Source organism: Berghia stephanieae, chromosome 4, assembly GCF_034508935.2.
Source record: "Berghia stephanieae isolate SIO BIC M18660-M18661 chromosome 4, UCSD_Bste_1.3, whole genome shotgun sequence".
Taxonomy (NCBI): domain Eukaryota; kingdom Metazoa; phylum Mollusca; class Gastropoda; order Nudibranchia; family Aeolidiidae; genus Berghia; species Berghia stephanieae.
In genome coordinates, this window is record NC_088363.1 from 51,808,554 (window position 1) to 51,826,053 (window position 17,500).

Below are 17,500 nucleotides of genomic sequence, written 5' to 3' on the forward strand. Positions count from 1 at the left end.
CTTTCTTCTTTCATTCGTCTTCCTCACTTTCTCTTTAACACGTGCTCACAAGCAACACACACAATCCAAACTCACACACCAATTCTGTCGTTGTTTCATTCCATTACTTAGAAGTGATTAGTAATCGTAATGTGGGTTATAAATCTCTCTGTGTTCATGATACACGACTGGCGACAAAAATCGATAGGTAGCGAGCGAACGGCTCATTAGCGAAACGATCACAAATCACCTAAACTCATAAATAATTTCAGAGATCGAAATATAACGCCGGATGGTTGAGTCACTGATTGCTTTTAGTTTGTTTGGCTTTGTTTTGTTTTTAATTAAATGACTGATTGTTTGATTAAATCAGACGGTTCTGTGAGTTGACTGTAAAAAGTAATGAACAAAAATGAATAGAAGGAAAGAAATTGACATCACTCAGCTCTTTGTTATTGTTTTTAGATATCCATTTTGGTGATTGACTTACTGGACTTGTTGCCGATCGCCTCCTAATCTTCGGACTGGGACGCTATGGCAGCTTCTCTGATTTATTGAATGAGTTCTTTCCACTGCTGCGATAGATCTCATGTATTACTTCTCACTAAATGATATCAATGGGACTATTGATGCTGTGATTTTAATCAAAATACTCACAACATCCCCTGCCTGATATAAAGTGCCAACACACTAAACTATGTATAATCTTGAACGTATATTATAGTCTGATTGATTGAATTTAGTTAACGCTACTCATAAAAATGACTGGCTGAATTCAATAGCATAGAGCTGAGTGACGTCAACTTCGTTCCTTTTATAAACTTTCGTGGTTACACGCAGTTTGGTAAGTTATATCCTACGGGCGGATGTTGTGAGTGTTTTACCTAACTCATAACATCAATATAACTGCTTCGAAAAAGAACAGAATACCAATCAATTCAATATCCTTTTACTTGTGGACAAGACTGTCCGGATTTTAAATGATGCTTTAATGGTTTCATTGTCTTTTGTTACTTGATGAAGAAGGCGTTTGTGCCCGAAACGTTCCGGGTTTGATGTTTTTTTTTTGTTTTTTTTTTCGAAGCTGTTATATTCAATTTTAATTCATTACTTTTTAAGGTTGTATCGGGTGGATCCAGACAGGCACACATACGTAGAGACCAAAAATAGCTGAACAATCTTTCACAAGTCCTCTATTATTGTGTTAGAAGTCCTACAAATTTATCATTAATTTGTCACTTCCCATCGTCTGACATTCATTCACAGTTGAGTCAACATGGGGAAGCTGTTTAAAGTGTCTCGCTCAAAGATGTAAGGTCGAGGTTAGAGTTTTTGCTATCGCTGTCCCCCAAATCTGTAATTCAACTCTCTACAACGAATATCGCTTGACTTTGTATAGTAAAGATTTGACCGTTGACTACTTGGTCACGACATAATTTGTGGAAACTGCGTATATGCGCAGCATAAATGTTCATACGGTATTATATATATATTTCTTTTTAAGATCAATACGAGAGAAGGAGCAGTACGCTCTCCTATAAAACTGCAGGGGTCCCGATAGCACAGTTGATAGAGCACTCGCCTCAAACGCAAAGTGGCCGAGATCGATCCAGGATGAGGTAACAATTTTTTTTCTACCCCCCCCCCCCCCCTGTCCACCCTGCAGTGGTAAATGGACAGTAATACTTATAGGCCTGTGCCTGTGGTTGTGGTTGTGGTTGCGGTGGTGGTAGTGATGATGATGATGATGATGATGATGATGATGATGATGATGATGATAATGATGATGATGATGATGATGATGATGATGATGATGATGATGATGATGATGATAACATCGACAACGATGATGAAAAGCAAGATATTAGGGAGGGAAAAGGCAAAATAAAACAAATCCTTTTCCTCCAACTCATTCGTTTATGATTCTCTTCTATTCTGATCAATTGAGATCTGGACGTTCAAGTTGGCAACCTGTTAACCAGTTAACTGCCGCGCTCTGGAAAAACACGTATTTAAAAATGTGGCCAGAAAACTTGCCTTCAAATATTAAATATCGATCGATTTAAATAACCCCCATCTTGGCAAAAACTCTCAAACCTGGGACCTCGCGCGGTTTCAGAGTTATTGCCTAGATGAGGATAATTTAAATCGATCGATATTCGAAGGAAGAGTTTTCTGGCCAAATATTTAAATACTTGCTTTTTTTTTCCAGGGTGCGGCAGTTAACTTGTTATTCATTAAAAAATAAAGAAAATGAAGAAAAATTGCTTAAAAGGGGAAATTCAAGATTATCTAGGATTATGCCCCTTTTTCTGTCTTAGAGGTATTATTTAAGATTCAAAAGATTCAACAAGGGCCGCTACTGCAGCTTTCAATTTCCACTTTCTTTTTTAGCTCGTCTCTTAAACTGAAATTTTATTCATTTCGTGTGTATCTGTTCGATATGGATGTGTGTGTGTGTGTGTGTGTGTGTGTGTGTGCGTGTGTGTGTGTGCGTGTGTGTGCGTGTGTGTTGCGGGGGTGGGGGGGGGGGGAGATCAAATGATTTTTGTGTGGCAGGGAATTACGGTTGGGGCAGGGAGGGAGGACAGGGGTGGGAGGTGGGGACGTTTGGGTGAATGTTTATGAGCTTATGAATGTGTGGTCGTGCACGAGTCTTTGTTTTTGTGTGTGTACATGCGTGTGTGTGTGTGTGTGTGTGTGAGAGAGAGAGAGAGAGAGAGAGAGAGAGAGAGAGAGAGAGAGAGAGAGAGAGGAGAGGGGGGGGGGGGGGGGGGGAGAGTTGATGCCAATTTCGATATTACTAATCCCAACAGCAATCTCTTGGCCAAAGGGTTTTAAAGCTCATCTTGTGAGCAACTCAGGGTATATTGCAAGTAGCAATTGCATATTATGCAAGTTATTGTTATATTTCTAATGAAACATTTTAGAATTAAACCTTCAATATCGCATTTATATAGCCCTTATTCATGCTTTTAATTGCTATTCACAAAGTATTTATATTTAATAGTTAAGTGTCCCAATAAACAAGGTTCAAAGACCAGCTTTTTTCTAAACATTAAAAATAAAAAAAGCAGTTTTTACACAATGATAGTTATTAAATCATGTGAACCCCTGATCAATAGTACACAATTTTGCCGTACTCTGAGAAAAAACACAAACAGAATTTTAGCATTTTTGCCTGAAAAACTCTTCCTTCAAATATCGATCGATTAAAACGATCCTCATTTTAACAAAAATCTCTGAAACCCGAGACTTCGCGTAATTGGTTAATTTCGTTTTTATATTTATAGTGTATTAGTTATCAATAAATCACAGACGTTACAAGAAAAATTGTATGTGTATGTGTGTGTGTGTGTGTGTGTGTGTGTGTGTATTTGTTTGTGTGGGTGTGTCTGTTTGTGAGAGAATGTTTGTGTTGTGGCTATGTGATCAAGTGGTTTGACACTCGATTTTGGACCAGAAGGTCCAGGGTTCGAGTCCCAATATAAGCGGCGCATAGTGGAGTCTTTAAAAAAAGGACTGATTGATATTTGAAGGACGAGAATTCTGGCCAAATTTTTAATACGTTTTTAATATTACAATACAATTATAAACGCTTTGCAAACGGTTCGTTGTAACGATTAACCAGTTAACCGCTCACTACGGAAAAACTCAAGATTAAAAACTTTGGCCAGAAAACTCGTCCTTCAAATATCGATCGATTTCAATGATTCTCATTTTGGAAAAAAAAAACAACTCTCAGACCTGGGATTCCGCGGAGTCCCAGGTTTGAGAGGATTTTTTTTTTGCCAAGACGAGGGTCATTGAAATCGATCGATATTTGATGGACGAGTTTTCTGGCCAAATTTTTTAATTCGAGTTTTTCTACTATGTATCAGTTAGCTGGTTAATTCATCGAGTGCACTATGCAAACAACACATTTAAATTAGTGATCGTGTAATACAAATACATTTGAAAAATGAGCAGAGTAAGTGACAAAGAGCAGATAAATAATGCCGATTGTTCAACCCAAACAGCACGCGCACTCATGCACGCACAAAAAAATTATATTTATTCCCTTGGAGATTAATCGCGAGTAAGTTGTGTAAGACGGTATGCATAAAATATATTTATTTTTTATCAACACAGTGACGATAATCAATAAAATAATGTGTATGTGAGATAAAAAAAGTCCAGAATATCTCGTTGAAATTATAGCAATTTTGTCGATAGAAACAAAGCTGTTGCCGGCCATGTACTCATTTTACACCTTTGCAAGTTGACGAATTTGAGTTAAGACGGTAAGCACATATTTGCAGGTCTAGAAAAAAGAATTGAGCTCAGAAAACTCAGAAAATTAAGGTCTTTCAATGTGAACTGAAAGACCATGATACAAATCTACAAGTCATTAATATTGAGTATCGTTTCGTTTGGCATCACAACGTGGTATGGAAGCTGTGGAAAAAAAGAAAAATCCAAACTACATAGAACCCTCAGAGAGGCTTCAAAAATAATTAACACCGACCTTAGAAGCCTTGACACAACTTATATTAATGCAGTTGGGAAGAAATCTTTTAACATTATCAACGAAAAGAGGCATCCGCTGAGCGAAAAATTCCAACTTCTGCGCTCCGGAAGACGGTATCTAGAAGCAAAATGTAGGACAAATCGACATAAGACAACCTTCATTCCAACCGCCATAAAATTAATTAACAAAATCTTCTGTGTAAAAATGAGACAACCAATGAAAATAACGAGATGCAGTGTCGTGAATCATCATCATCGACATTGCCGCCGTCGTTATCATCATCATCATCATCATCATCATCATCATCATCATCATCATCATCATCATCATCATTATCGTAGTCATCATCATCTTCATCATCATCTCATCATCATCATCATCATCATCACATCATCATCATCATCATCATCATCATCATCACAATCATTGCCATATTCTTCTTAATATAAGACACTATATTTATAATATGGTTATCTGCTGTCCCAGCAAATATATCGTATCGTTCTATATGTCTGTCTGTATGTATGTATGTATGTATGTATGTATGTATGTATGTATGTATGTATGTATGTATGTATGAATGTATGAATGTATGATGTATGTATGTATGTATGTATGAATGTAGGCATGCATATACGATGATATGCTGGTTTGTATGTATGTCTGCATGCATGCATGTATGTATGTATATGTGTTTGTATGGACGCTCATTTCTTTTGTATACATGTGTAGAAACAATGTGCAAGCGTGTATGTTCGTGTATGGCTGTGTCTGTATTTGTAAATGTGTTGATGTTCATACCATGAACCAAACTGAGCATTGTTTACCTCACATGAATTGCCTATAATTTGGACAATAAAGATTATTATTATTATTATATAGCGCAATATCCGCTAAATGTGCTCAAAGCGTCAACAGCAGCATTTAACATTATGGACGGGACATGACGCCTGTTAGGCGATGTTACATTTTATTTCGGATAGAGACAACGCTATTAACGGCCAGGTACTCATTTTACACCTGAGTACGGTGAGAAAATGTAAGTAAAGAGCCTTCTCCTAGGAATTAACTATGCGCCGAGCGAGGCTCGAACCCAGGACCTTCCGATCCGAAAGCGAGTGTCATACCACTAGACCACATGACCGGACGCTATGATGGGCGTGATTTAACATTATTGTAATGGACAGAATATTGTGTGTATTTATTTGAGAATATTTCCATCACAACAATTAGGCCAGAACAATTTAGGTTATCAGACTTGCAAATGTGTCGACTTTACGCCGCCTGCCGATACCTATCCGACAGCGGTCTAGTTTACAGAACTCTGAAAAATAAATTCAAAATTTTGGCCAGACCACTGCCTTGGACGTTCTAAATTGAGAGTTTTGACAAGATGGGGGCTCTTTTAATCGATCGATATAATTTGAAGGACGAGTCCGTGTTCAAGATTTTATTTAACATGATATACAACGATAATAGATACCTTTTTTCATGCATGATGTCCACAGTCATTTGGTATCTTTATATTTAATTTTTCTATCGTTCATTGATTTGCCACATGTTTGCCAAATTCAAAACCATTCCGTATTCAAATACGCCCAGTATTCAATTCAAATGCACCCCGTATTCAAATGAACCCTGCATTCGAATCAATTCAGTACCTACTCAAATCAATCTCGTATTCGATTCACCTCAGTTATTTGACGATAAAGAATGGCGTGTGAGTTGACAATAGGAAAAAATGTGTTAGAATATAATGTTTTGCAATCACATTTATGTGTTGTCTTGTTGCATACATTGTTCGATCCATTTGACAATAATTAGGATTCTGTTTTCCAAATTCCGCCCCAAGGGAAAGAAATATTCAATTTAACATGAAACAACGAGCTAAAACAAAGACAATGATTATTAAGGATGGGATAATATGTTGAGGAGCTGGCATTGAATGGCTATGCGCGAATGAGTAAATCGTAATGCTAGGGGGGAAAAAACATACAAAAGGAGATTCATTATTTTTAAGCGCATACCACACATTTAACTACCATTCTTGAATCTAAAACAAACATTTGTTTATTTATCGATGCTATAATAAAATATGTGTATGTATTTCTGTATATATATTTATATATATATATATATATATATATATATGTGTGTGTGTGTGTGTGTGTGTGTGTGTGTAGATGATTGTAAATATTATATTTACGTCTGTGGGATTTTATATTTGTGTATATAAATGAATAAAGTAAATTTGATCAGGATAATTGATGAAAAAAAAAAGGATTTTCAAATTTTCGATATTTAAATTTACTCTTATAAAGACGGTTGGATAGATAGACAGGTAAATATGAGAAACATGGCTAGACAGATATATAAATAGACAGATGAATAGATTGATAGGAAGATAGAAAGATGAACAGGTAGATATTATATGGATGAATAAATAGATTACAAATTATAATCAGATGAATAGATTGATGTAATTAGATTAATGGCTCGATAGATAGATAGATAGATAGATAGATAGATAGATAGATAGATAGATAGATAGATAGATAGGAGCAAAAGAGATAGATAAATAGGCAGAACAAGCGGTAGAGGAGATAGAGTATAAGACATGAGATAATTGGCAAAATGGAGAAAGAGAGAGAGAGAGAGAGAGAGAGAGAGAGAGAGAGAGAGAGAGAGAGAGAGAGAGAGAGAGAAAGCGGAGAAAGCAAGCAGGGTGGGGAGGAGGGGGGGGGGGGGAGAGAAGTATTTTTGGATTACAGTATGCGTGTATATGTCAACAATAAGAATATCTACGCTGTATCAATTAATATGATGATCATGTACGTATCAGACAATGATCAAATATTCTGATTAATTCATTTATTGATCTTAATTTTATCTCGCCCTTCAGACCACTAACTTTACTAAACATATCGGTAATTTTAATATTAGATCTCTATATACACATGTGCAAAAGTAATTTTACATTTCTATACTCTAAATCTTTATTGTTTCTAGTGTTAAAGTCAAGAATCTGTTATCACCAAAAGGAGCATTTATTAAACTACGTGCATGCTTAGTTATTTTGCAATCTGTCAATCATAGCGGGAATAGTGATCATTTTTTGTAAAACAACTTGATAGGTTGACTTCGGAAATGATGCAATCTTAAAGAATGTTACGGCAGCAATTTATGAAAACATACCTTTTTAAATTCTAGAAACAGAACCCTTTAGGCTTAGCGAGCATGAATGAAGATGGCCATGTTGTTTGCTGTTGTTTAAAAGTTTATCTTTGTGAAGTCATTTTGTAATTACTTTGATTTCAATTCTTTAATTCTTGAAAACATTCTGAACTGAGTATCGAAGAGAGAGCCCGTCTACCTTGCCATATTCATGCTAAACCTCCGGTAGCTGAGATTGTAGAGCTTTTCAATATCAGAGCAACCTACTTTTCAATTGTCGCAAAGTTCAACAACGAAAGGGAATGTGAAGGATCCAAGGTGAATAGGTCAGCTCTGAGTAACAATGTCCAAGGAACATTTGCTCGACACACAACCAACCCCTCTCTTAAGTCTCTGACATCGCTGTGGAAAACATTGACAGTGTTCGGAAGACTTGCAACTGCTAGACTCATAGCGAGACTGCTTTATGTGCAACCTCAACTAACTGAGAACAAGACCTTGGTAGTCGAGTAGCCAGTTGTACATCGAGATCCCTATCTTATTGAGCATCTCTGAGATCTCTTCAACAGGCCAACAAGGGAATAACAATGCCAAGCAATGAATGCTTACGAGCTTTGGAAAATTGTTGAATCAGAATGAAATATATAACAGCAAATGACATGAAGCCCCTGATAAACTCTATAAGGAGACGTATCCGAGATTGAAAATCGTGATAGTCATACTCAGTAATGAATTTGTTTCGTCAACGTTTTCCTCTTTTTCCGAAGCAGAGCAACCCAACTTGTGTTCTTTGAGTCGTCGTTCTTTCTAGGATTATGCATGTATTTTGATTAAATTTGGCGCTCATTATACAGTAAATATATTTTCCATTTCTTTGATATGAACATATATCCAATTTTGTCTCTTTAAACTCAAATGAAATGACTCAAAATAAGTGTAGACTCTAAAGTTACTTTTGCACATGTGTCTATAGAAAAAACAAAAGCGCAACAAAATTTATTGATTCCTTGGAATGTATGATTCAATCTAATCCAAGAATCTCTCCCGGACGAATTTTTAATTTGCGACAAGTTTATTAAATCAAAAAAGCTTCCGATCTCGTTTTCCTATTTAATGAAAAATACCTTATCTAAACCCTTATTTTTATATAAACAATACAAAAGCACAGTGTTTCAAGCTTCTTCTATTGCACAAGCAGAAAGGCGAGCGTTGAACATTAATTCATTGTACTTATGATATATAGTATGTTTTAATAATATTAGCTAGATTACAGACAGAGGGCAAAATATGTAAATTTTCAAGCACGGGGGTATCTTGGTTTGTTTTGGGTTTACAGACAGAGGGCAAAATATGTAAATTTTCAAGCACGGGGGTATCTTGGTTTGTTTTGGGTTTTTTTTCTTTAAGCAAGAACTTACCCTCATGTTGCTCAATGTGATGTAGTGTGCACTGCATTGAGCTTGACTCCGGTTTATCTCGGACTTCTTTCACTGCGGCTATGTGGTGGACCGGAAAGTCTAGAGTTCAAGTCCCGTTCTGAGCGGCGTATAATTGAGTTCTTGGGAAAAGCTATTTGCTCACATTCTCTCACCATACTCAGGTGTTAAATGAGTTACTGGCCGTTATTAACGTTGTCTCTGTCCGAAAAAAAAAGTGTTATTATCGCCTAACAGGCGTCATGTCTCGTCCTACATTTTAAGTTTTGCCGTTGGATAGGGACTCCAAGTAAAGAGCTTTGGGCACTTTGGTGTATATTGCGCTATATAAATGCTCAAGTTTTGTCTTTTCTTTCGACAGGAAAGACAAAATTCTCATGTCAATACTGTCGTACTCTGAAAAAACGACTAGTTAAAACTTTCACCAGACAACTCGTCCTTCAAATATCGATCGGTTGATATGACCCTCATCTTGACATAAACTCTCAAACCTGAGACTTCGCGAAGTCTTGCTGCGGTAGATAGCATATTATATGCTTCTAGGTGTAAAAACAACAATCATGTCATGTTTCGTGTATTCACCTTATTCTCTCCATCTACAACGCGTTTCAACGTTCCCGACATGAACATATTTGCAAGTCTGTTGACCGAACGCAATTATGGGCTTGATTTAGCATTGTGTAATGGACAATATGTATTTTGCATTTGTTTGAGAGTATTTCCATTGCAAAATTGAGCCTATCACTATATAGGGGAAGAGTGGCTCAGCGGTGCGGTCTTTTCGCTTCATACCCGAAAGGTACCGAGTTCGATCACCCGCCGCTGCGCTGTCTGGCTTTGAGCAAGTCACCTCGCCCTAGCTCAATTTGCAGCGCAGCACTGCGGCTGACGCCTGGGTTTTACTAGTCTTCCCTTGGAATAGACCCTAGAGACCCTACACATTCCCCCTATGGGATGAATAAAAGGAATTTTATTTATTAAAAAAAATTTTTTTTAACAATTTGGGTTATCAGACCTATAAATAAGTAGTTGTCGACCCTTCTCTACCATTGGTGTATTATCAATGCATTTTTATTGCTTCATTACAGGGCCGTAAGCTGTTATCAACCATAGAAGTAACATCTGGAAAGGACGCAGCAAATCACTCACACTGATTGGTATCTGCATAATGAATGGATGTCTGTAGGTGAGTAATCATTATTTTGATGCTATACGCTTAGCCAAAAAACTCACACAACATTCATCAGTCGGATATAACGTACCAACACACAAAAATGTGTGTAACCTGAACGTTTATAGCCTTAATTTGTGAGAAATACTCATAAAAATGGCTGGCTGAAAACAATAACAAAGAGCTGAGTGACAGTGATGTCAATTTTGTTCCACCTATAGATAGATTGCGCTTGGCCGAGGAGTTCACAACATTGCCATCCGGAAGTATAACGGACCAACACACAAACTCTGTGTAACCATGAACTTTTATAGTCTGGTTAATACAGTGTAGTGAGAACAACTCACAAACGCGGATAGCAAAAACAATAACAAAGGCCTGAGTGACGTCATCTGCATACTATCTATATTTCATCTTATTGAGCGGTTTTGTTGTATTGTATATGATAATCACCTTCGGACCGGTAGGACTCAAGTTTGAATCCCAATTTGAGAGGACTCTCATTCTCTCATCGTACTCAGGTGAAAATTGAGTTCTTGGCTGTAACCCGTTAACAGCATTGACTCTGTCGAAATAAAAAAAAGAGCAAAACAAATAACAGGCTTCATTCTCGTTACCCATAAGTGTTGCTGTCGACTTGAGACCCCTTGTAAAACACTTTGATCACGTTTGGTAGATAATGCTCGATGCCTCATATTTCCAATGGCATCATTCACTGACAAGACACCCTTTCTCCATTTTTGAAAAAAAGAGTTTAATCCACATTTCGAGAGCTGATGATTACCTGGTGATATATTACCCTTAACTCAAATATGAGTAGTTTCTGCAGTTTTTCTGATCTATCTCCACACCAAATCCGTGATTGGGGAACATGGTCTGTTTTACTCTGCGTACTTCCTACCAGAATTGAGTTCGGCCCAGCTATTCAACAACTGATGGTTAGATAGAGTAGTCAGAAAAAAATATATAATATATGAAACTCGAATCTACGTAACTTCAAACTACATACGTATTTTTGCTAAGGAGTCGAATATCTGTTTACAAGTAAGAGTGTGATCACCTCCCCCCCTCCCCCCGCCCTTCCCCCCCACTTCCTTTTACCCTTCCAATCATCACAACTCCTCATTTAACTAAACAACTATTAAATCCGTTGAAGTCCATTCTAGATTCATGAAATTAACCCCCTCCTTACCACCCATAGGAAAATCGTCACATTTGTTACCATGCAGCCAACTTTATTGTTATTCCAATTTCTTTTGTACATCATAATATTTGAACAAAAATGTTTGCTATAGTTCAAGTATATATTAACAATGTGTTGAATAACTCGTTTAGCAGAAGAAAAAAATTAAATAAATCTATTTTTGTATAGATTGGGTGTGAAGTTTTGGGAAAAATCCGGAAAATGACCGGTAAGGAGAGAGTTGATGAGGTCAACGAGTTCAATAGTACCCGATACAATTTTATTTAAAGACATTATAGACTCTAAGTGTACAATTTCCTTCTAGGGTACAATAATTATAACCCATTTACCCCTGGAATTAATGACTTTTTAGTGAATTGAGTGCTGGCCTTATTATCATTATTATTTACTCCGAATTGTAGAACTGGATGGTGTTTTCTAGATTGTAATGAAATGAATTAATTCTTTTGACTTGCTTTTTTTTAAATCAATGGCAATTATTTTGGACACTCATCCCATTCGTAAGTGGACCAGTTTCTATTCTTGAATATTTATTCCTGGCCTCCTTGTTCATCATCCAAGCAGCTCTCAAGAAAAGAAAAACAGCCTTTCAAACTCTACTAGACTGATGAAACAGGATTTTATCTTGTATTTTTATTCTACTCCTGCTGTCCATAGTAACTCATAATGATATTAAGTTTACAATAATAATTTGTGATGTCAGATTATCAAGCGTTAAATTTCACTAAAATTATAGTTTTTTTAAAAAACAGAAGTAGCACTATCATTTAATCGTTTTTGAATTTGCCTTTTAATCAAAAATGGAGAAATCGAATCGATTTAAGGGTAGAATATATTTTTAAATCTTACACTCTTGCATTTTGGATTCCGAACTTTGTTCCCAACGTCCAATCTTAAGCTTGTCAGAAGAAAGCGTGCGTGTACGATTCGTAGATTCTTCAGCGTAACAGTCGCTTATCATCTCATAGATATATTATGTTGTTTTATGACAAATTTCTTACTGCCAGATATAAAGTGGACCCACATAGGGGTCCAAGAGGAGCTAAAAGGAACCCCAGATACGTCGATGACTTGAACCAGGTTTTTTTTAAATACATACAAAAGGATCGTGATCGTGATTTGGACCAGGTTTTTTTATACGTACAAAGGGATCGTGATCGTGATTTGAACCAGGTTTGTTTTTTTAAAATACATACAAAGGGATCGTGATCGTGATTTGAACCAGGTTTGTTTTTTTTTAATACATACAAAGGGATTGTGATCGTGATTTGAACCAGATTTTTAAAAAAATACATACAAAGGGATCGTGATCGTGATTTGAACCAGATTTTTAAAAAAATACATACAAAGGGATCGTGATCGTGATTTGAACCAGATTTTTAAAAATAAATACAAAGGGATCGTGATCGTGATTTGAACCAGATTTTTAAAAAAATACATACAAAGGGATCGTGATCGTGATTTGAACCAGATTTTTAAAAAAATACATACAAAGGGATCGTGATCGTGATTTGAACCAGATTTTTTAAAATAAATACAAAGGGATCGTGATCGATCGACCGGGTGCAGTCGAGATTTCTTTCTGACCCCTCTGACCACCCAGCAGTGATTGGGTAATTAGGTCTGTTACATATGGCGGAAATTTGATTACTTTGCCCCAGACCAGAGTCCTATCCAAAGGATAGCAAGTAATTGCTATTCTCCGTTTAGCGCTAAAGAAACATGGATATACTCTGGCTACATGGGCCTAATGATTTTGAAGGTCTACTTTTATTTATACGTATCAAGTGAGTTACTGGACGCCTCATCCTCCAAGCCCCTCCCCGACACCACCCCTCCCTCATAGCACTGATCAACCATTAAATCAGCGGTAACCTAATCGGGTTCTATCAACCTTAATGAGGTCAACAAGTACAATAGTACCTCCTGCTATTTTATTTCGTAGCCACATCATTGGCATGGAATTAAATGTACAACAAGTAATTGATTCCTGGGTAGAAACTACCCATTCACTCTTGGATCTAATGATATGGCTGCTGGTGTCTAATTATTGTGATAGGTGATATCTAGATTGTAATGAAGACAATAGTGTTGTAATTGACCAAACGTTATTTTTTTCATTTAAAAATAAACAACAAAAATAACGTTCACTTCAAATATATAACGATTCAGATGATCCCTTACTTGTAAAAATTATGAAAAAGTTTCAAACTTGTAAGGTTTTTTTGACTGATGGTCAGGCGTCACAACTGAATGAGTCTTCGTAAAAAGTAAGGCCTTGTGAGATGAAATCTCTTATTTCCGCTATTTTATAAAAGTTGAACTTGAACACTCAGATACGGAGAAGAAGACATGAAAATATTGTTTCATATAATATCAAGATTGATTCATATTTTTTGGATTTTAAAAGTGAAAATTATCAGAATAAGATCTTTTTTTTCCTGTAAAGTGTGTTGTTTAGCGGTATTTTGTCATGATAAAATAGTTGGGGGAAATCTAATGCTTAGCCTCCTATATGAATCTTGAGGTGTATTTATCATCGTCGTAATGGGGCAGAAGTAAATAGTATTTCTTGCAATTAAACATATTCCATTATATCACATCATTTTATCTCTAAATTCATTTTTCAGAGTCCGATTCGTCCCGTTTTGAGACGTTGGGTCACACATTTTCAGATTATCAATCTTACCTGCTTCCGAATGTTTCACTTTCAAAGTCAATATTGTTACATACGTTTTTGGAGGCATTACAAATTGTGTGTGTAATGAACACCGTTTGACTTAGTATGTTTTGAAAGTCAGCTACTCAAATGAACACCGTTTGATTTAGGACGTTTTGAAAGTCAGCTACTCAAATGCACACCGTTTGATTTAGGACATTTTGAAAGTCAGCTACTCAAATGAACACCGTTTGATTTAGGACGTTTTGAAAGTCAGCTACTCAAATGCACGCCGTTTGATTTAGGACGTTTTGAAAGTCAGCTACTCAAATGAACACCGTTTGATTTACGACGTTTTGAAAGTCAGCTACTCAAATGAACACTGTTTGATTTACGACGTTTTGAAAGTCAGCTACTCAAATGAACACTGTTTGATTTAGGACGTTTTGAAAGTCAGCTACTCAAATGAACACCGTTTGATTTAGGACGTTTTGAAAGTCAGCTATTCAAATGCACACCGTTTGATTTAGGACGTTTTGAAAGTCAGCTATTCAAATGCACACTTTTGGAGGTGGAGTTATTAGCCATTTACCTCCGGATATCGAAGGATCGAAAATACGTCACTCAGCTCTTCGTTATCACTTTTAGAAAACCATTTCAATTATGAGTTCTCACTAAATGCTATCGATGAGACAAAAAACGTTCAAGGCAACACATAGTTTTATGTGCCAGTACGTTGTATCCGGGTGGCGGAAGTTTGAGTATTTTATCTAACTGCATGGCATAAATAATGACGTAATTCGTGATAAGCATAGGCTGATGTTGTCGTTCGGCGGGTCGATCGTGTGAGGTGTGATTTTTATCTAAATTACAACTAGGACAAAGGACAGTTCCGACCTTGTCTCGTTTATCACTTGAAGCTATTAAGGGATTGATACGCTTGGTTTGGTTAGCGATTGTCCACACGTGTCGCGCACAATCAAGATATCTGTATCAAAGCCACGTTCCTGTAATGGTTAGCACGTGTGCGCGCGTGTGCGCGTGTGTGTGTGTGTGTATGTATGTCCGGATGTAGGGGAAATGCATGTGTGCTACATGTTTCATTCAATTGATCTCCAATCATAGCGATCTTCAATTCATTGTGGCGGCCAGCCAAAGCCACCATCTACATATTCCTGACAGTTATTGCTAACATCTACACATTCATCCCAGCCACTGACACCCTCTACAACTTTCTGCTATCCACAGACACTTCTACATATCCTTTTCAGAAACAGATACCTTCTAAACATTCCAGCTATGCACAGACACCTTCCATATAATCCTGCTATCCCGCAGATACCGTCAGCATATTCCTGCTATCCACAGACACTTTCTAGCCAACAGACGTTTTCTACACGTTCCAGTGTGTTTTACACATTCCTGCTTTCCACAGATATATTATAAACAGAATTACTACCCACAGACGCCATCTACACATTTCTGATAGCCATGACTGCCTTAAAAAATGGTAATATTGTCAAATAGGCGTCATCTCTCGTCCTAAATGTTAAGTGTCTTTGTTTACTAGGGACCTCTTCTAATGCCCTTTGAACACGTTTAGAGGATATTGCTCTATATAAATGCTCAATTTTTATCTATAGATATGACTGCAAACCATAGTCATTTTCAACACAAGCCTGCCTGCTATAACTACTGTACTTTCTAAGCACGACTGCAAGCTATAGCCATTTTCAACACATGCCTGCCCGCTATAACTACACTTACATTTTAGACATGACTGCAATCCACAGCCACCATAGCATTCTACACATTACTACCACCCATAACCACTGTCAACAATTGTCTTTTAGCCATACTCACCCTCAACACATGCCTCGCAACCGAGTCAGATTTCCCTACACTTTGGATTTTCGCCAAGCTTTCTGAGACTGTGATTTGTGGAAATAATAACATACTGCCTAATTGCCCAGGGCCAAACAGAATTTAATCGCCCATGTCAAAATTTTGTTTTTAATGGTCAAGAAATCGAGAGTCGGTTATTTAGCGAGTCCCGATGGTCTAGTTGCTAGAGAGTTCGCCTCGCGAGCGATGGAAAATGTATCATTCCAGGAGGAATTCAAAGACTTTGTTATTTTGTTGTTGTTGTTATGGGATCTTTTTTAATGTCCACCATGCTGTGATTAGGTTGCTGGACTTCTTGAATCTGATTAAACTTTCCTCGCAATAGATTAGTGTCGTATACAAATAAACACTATTTTTTTTCTTCCTGAAAATTGTTTACATCTACTCAAACACATCCACAGTTACTTACACACACGTTACCTAATCTTGAAAACACATACAATGATATTTCTCCCACCACTTACTCGTTCTATTCATTTCTCTTTTTCTATGTGTTTGTCTATCAATCGATATGTATGTCTTTCCGTCTGTATGATTGTACTTCTAGCATTTCATTTTCTGCCCCCCCCCCCCTCATCCATCCCTTTACCTATCTATCTATATATCTATCTATCTATCTATCTATCTATCTATCTATCTATCTATCTATCTATCTATCTATCTATCTTTCTATCTATCTATGTATCTATCAACCTGGTTATCCTTCTCTCTCTCTCTCTCTCTCTCTCTCTTCTCTCTCTCCTTCTTTTTCCCTTTCTCTCTCTCTCTCATTCTCTCTCTCTCTCTCACTCTCTCCCTCTTTCTTTCTTTCTTTCTCTAGCTTCGCTCTGTGTGTGTGTGTGTGTGTGTGTGTGATTTGTGCGCTTGAATATCTCTCCCTTGCGCAAATAAGAGAGAGTTAGGGAGATTGGGAAAGAGAGAAAGAGAGAGAGAGAGAGGGGGGGGGAGAGAGAGAGAAAGAGAAAGAGAGAGATAGAGAGAGAGAGAAAGAGAGAGAGAGAGTGTGTGTGTGTGTGTGTGAGAGAGAGAGAGAGAGAGACCAACCCATAATGATAATCATAGTAATGGGTTTTCACCAGATTGAATATGGAATGAGACATCCGTTGTTTAGATGGGTTATCGCCATCGTGGTCTCAGATAGAATTGATCTGTCGTTACCATCAACGACAACTGCTAAAACACTGGATGACAAAAAGCTTTTTACAACCATTTTCAGAATTTTTTCCACTTCATATATATCGACTAGAATGATCCTCAACTCATCAAAATTATCACTAAATCTGAGATTTCAAAAAATCAATTCTTGGATTTGATTATATTTGACAAGTTAGGAGTTTCGTTTGACTCAATCGAAACATGAAAAGAATCCCATTTTACGGCCAAAATAAAAAATGTCTGTCTGTCACTGTACGGTAGACATTTAGTAGATAGCTGTAACATTAACAATCATTGTGTCAAACTG

The 17,500-nt window shown here is 37.0% G+C and overlaps 1 long non-coding RNA gene across 1 annotated transcript in view; it reads left to right on the forward strand.

Annotated features, from left to right (window-relative positions):
- Nucleotides 1–17,500, forward strand: part of LOC144972031 (uncharacterized) — an 85,328-nt gene that overhangs the window by 51,582 nt on the left and 16,246 nt on the right. Inside the window, exon 3 of the long non-coding RNA XR_013645237.1 lies at nt 10,188–10,285. This is a non-coding gene — a long non-coding RNA (uncharacterized LOC144972031). The remainder of the gene's footprint in view (nt 1–10,187; nt 10,286–17,500) is intronic.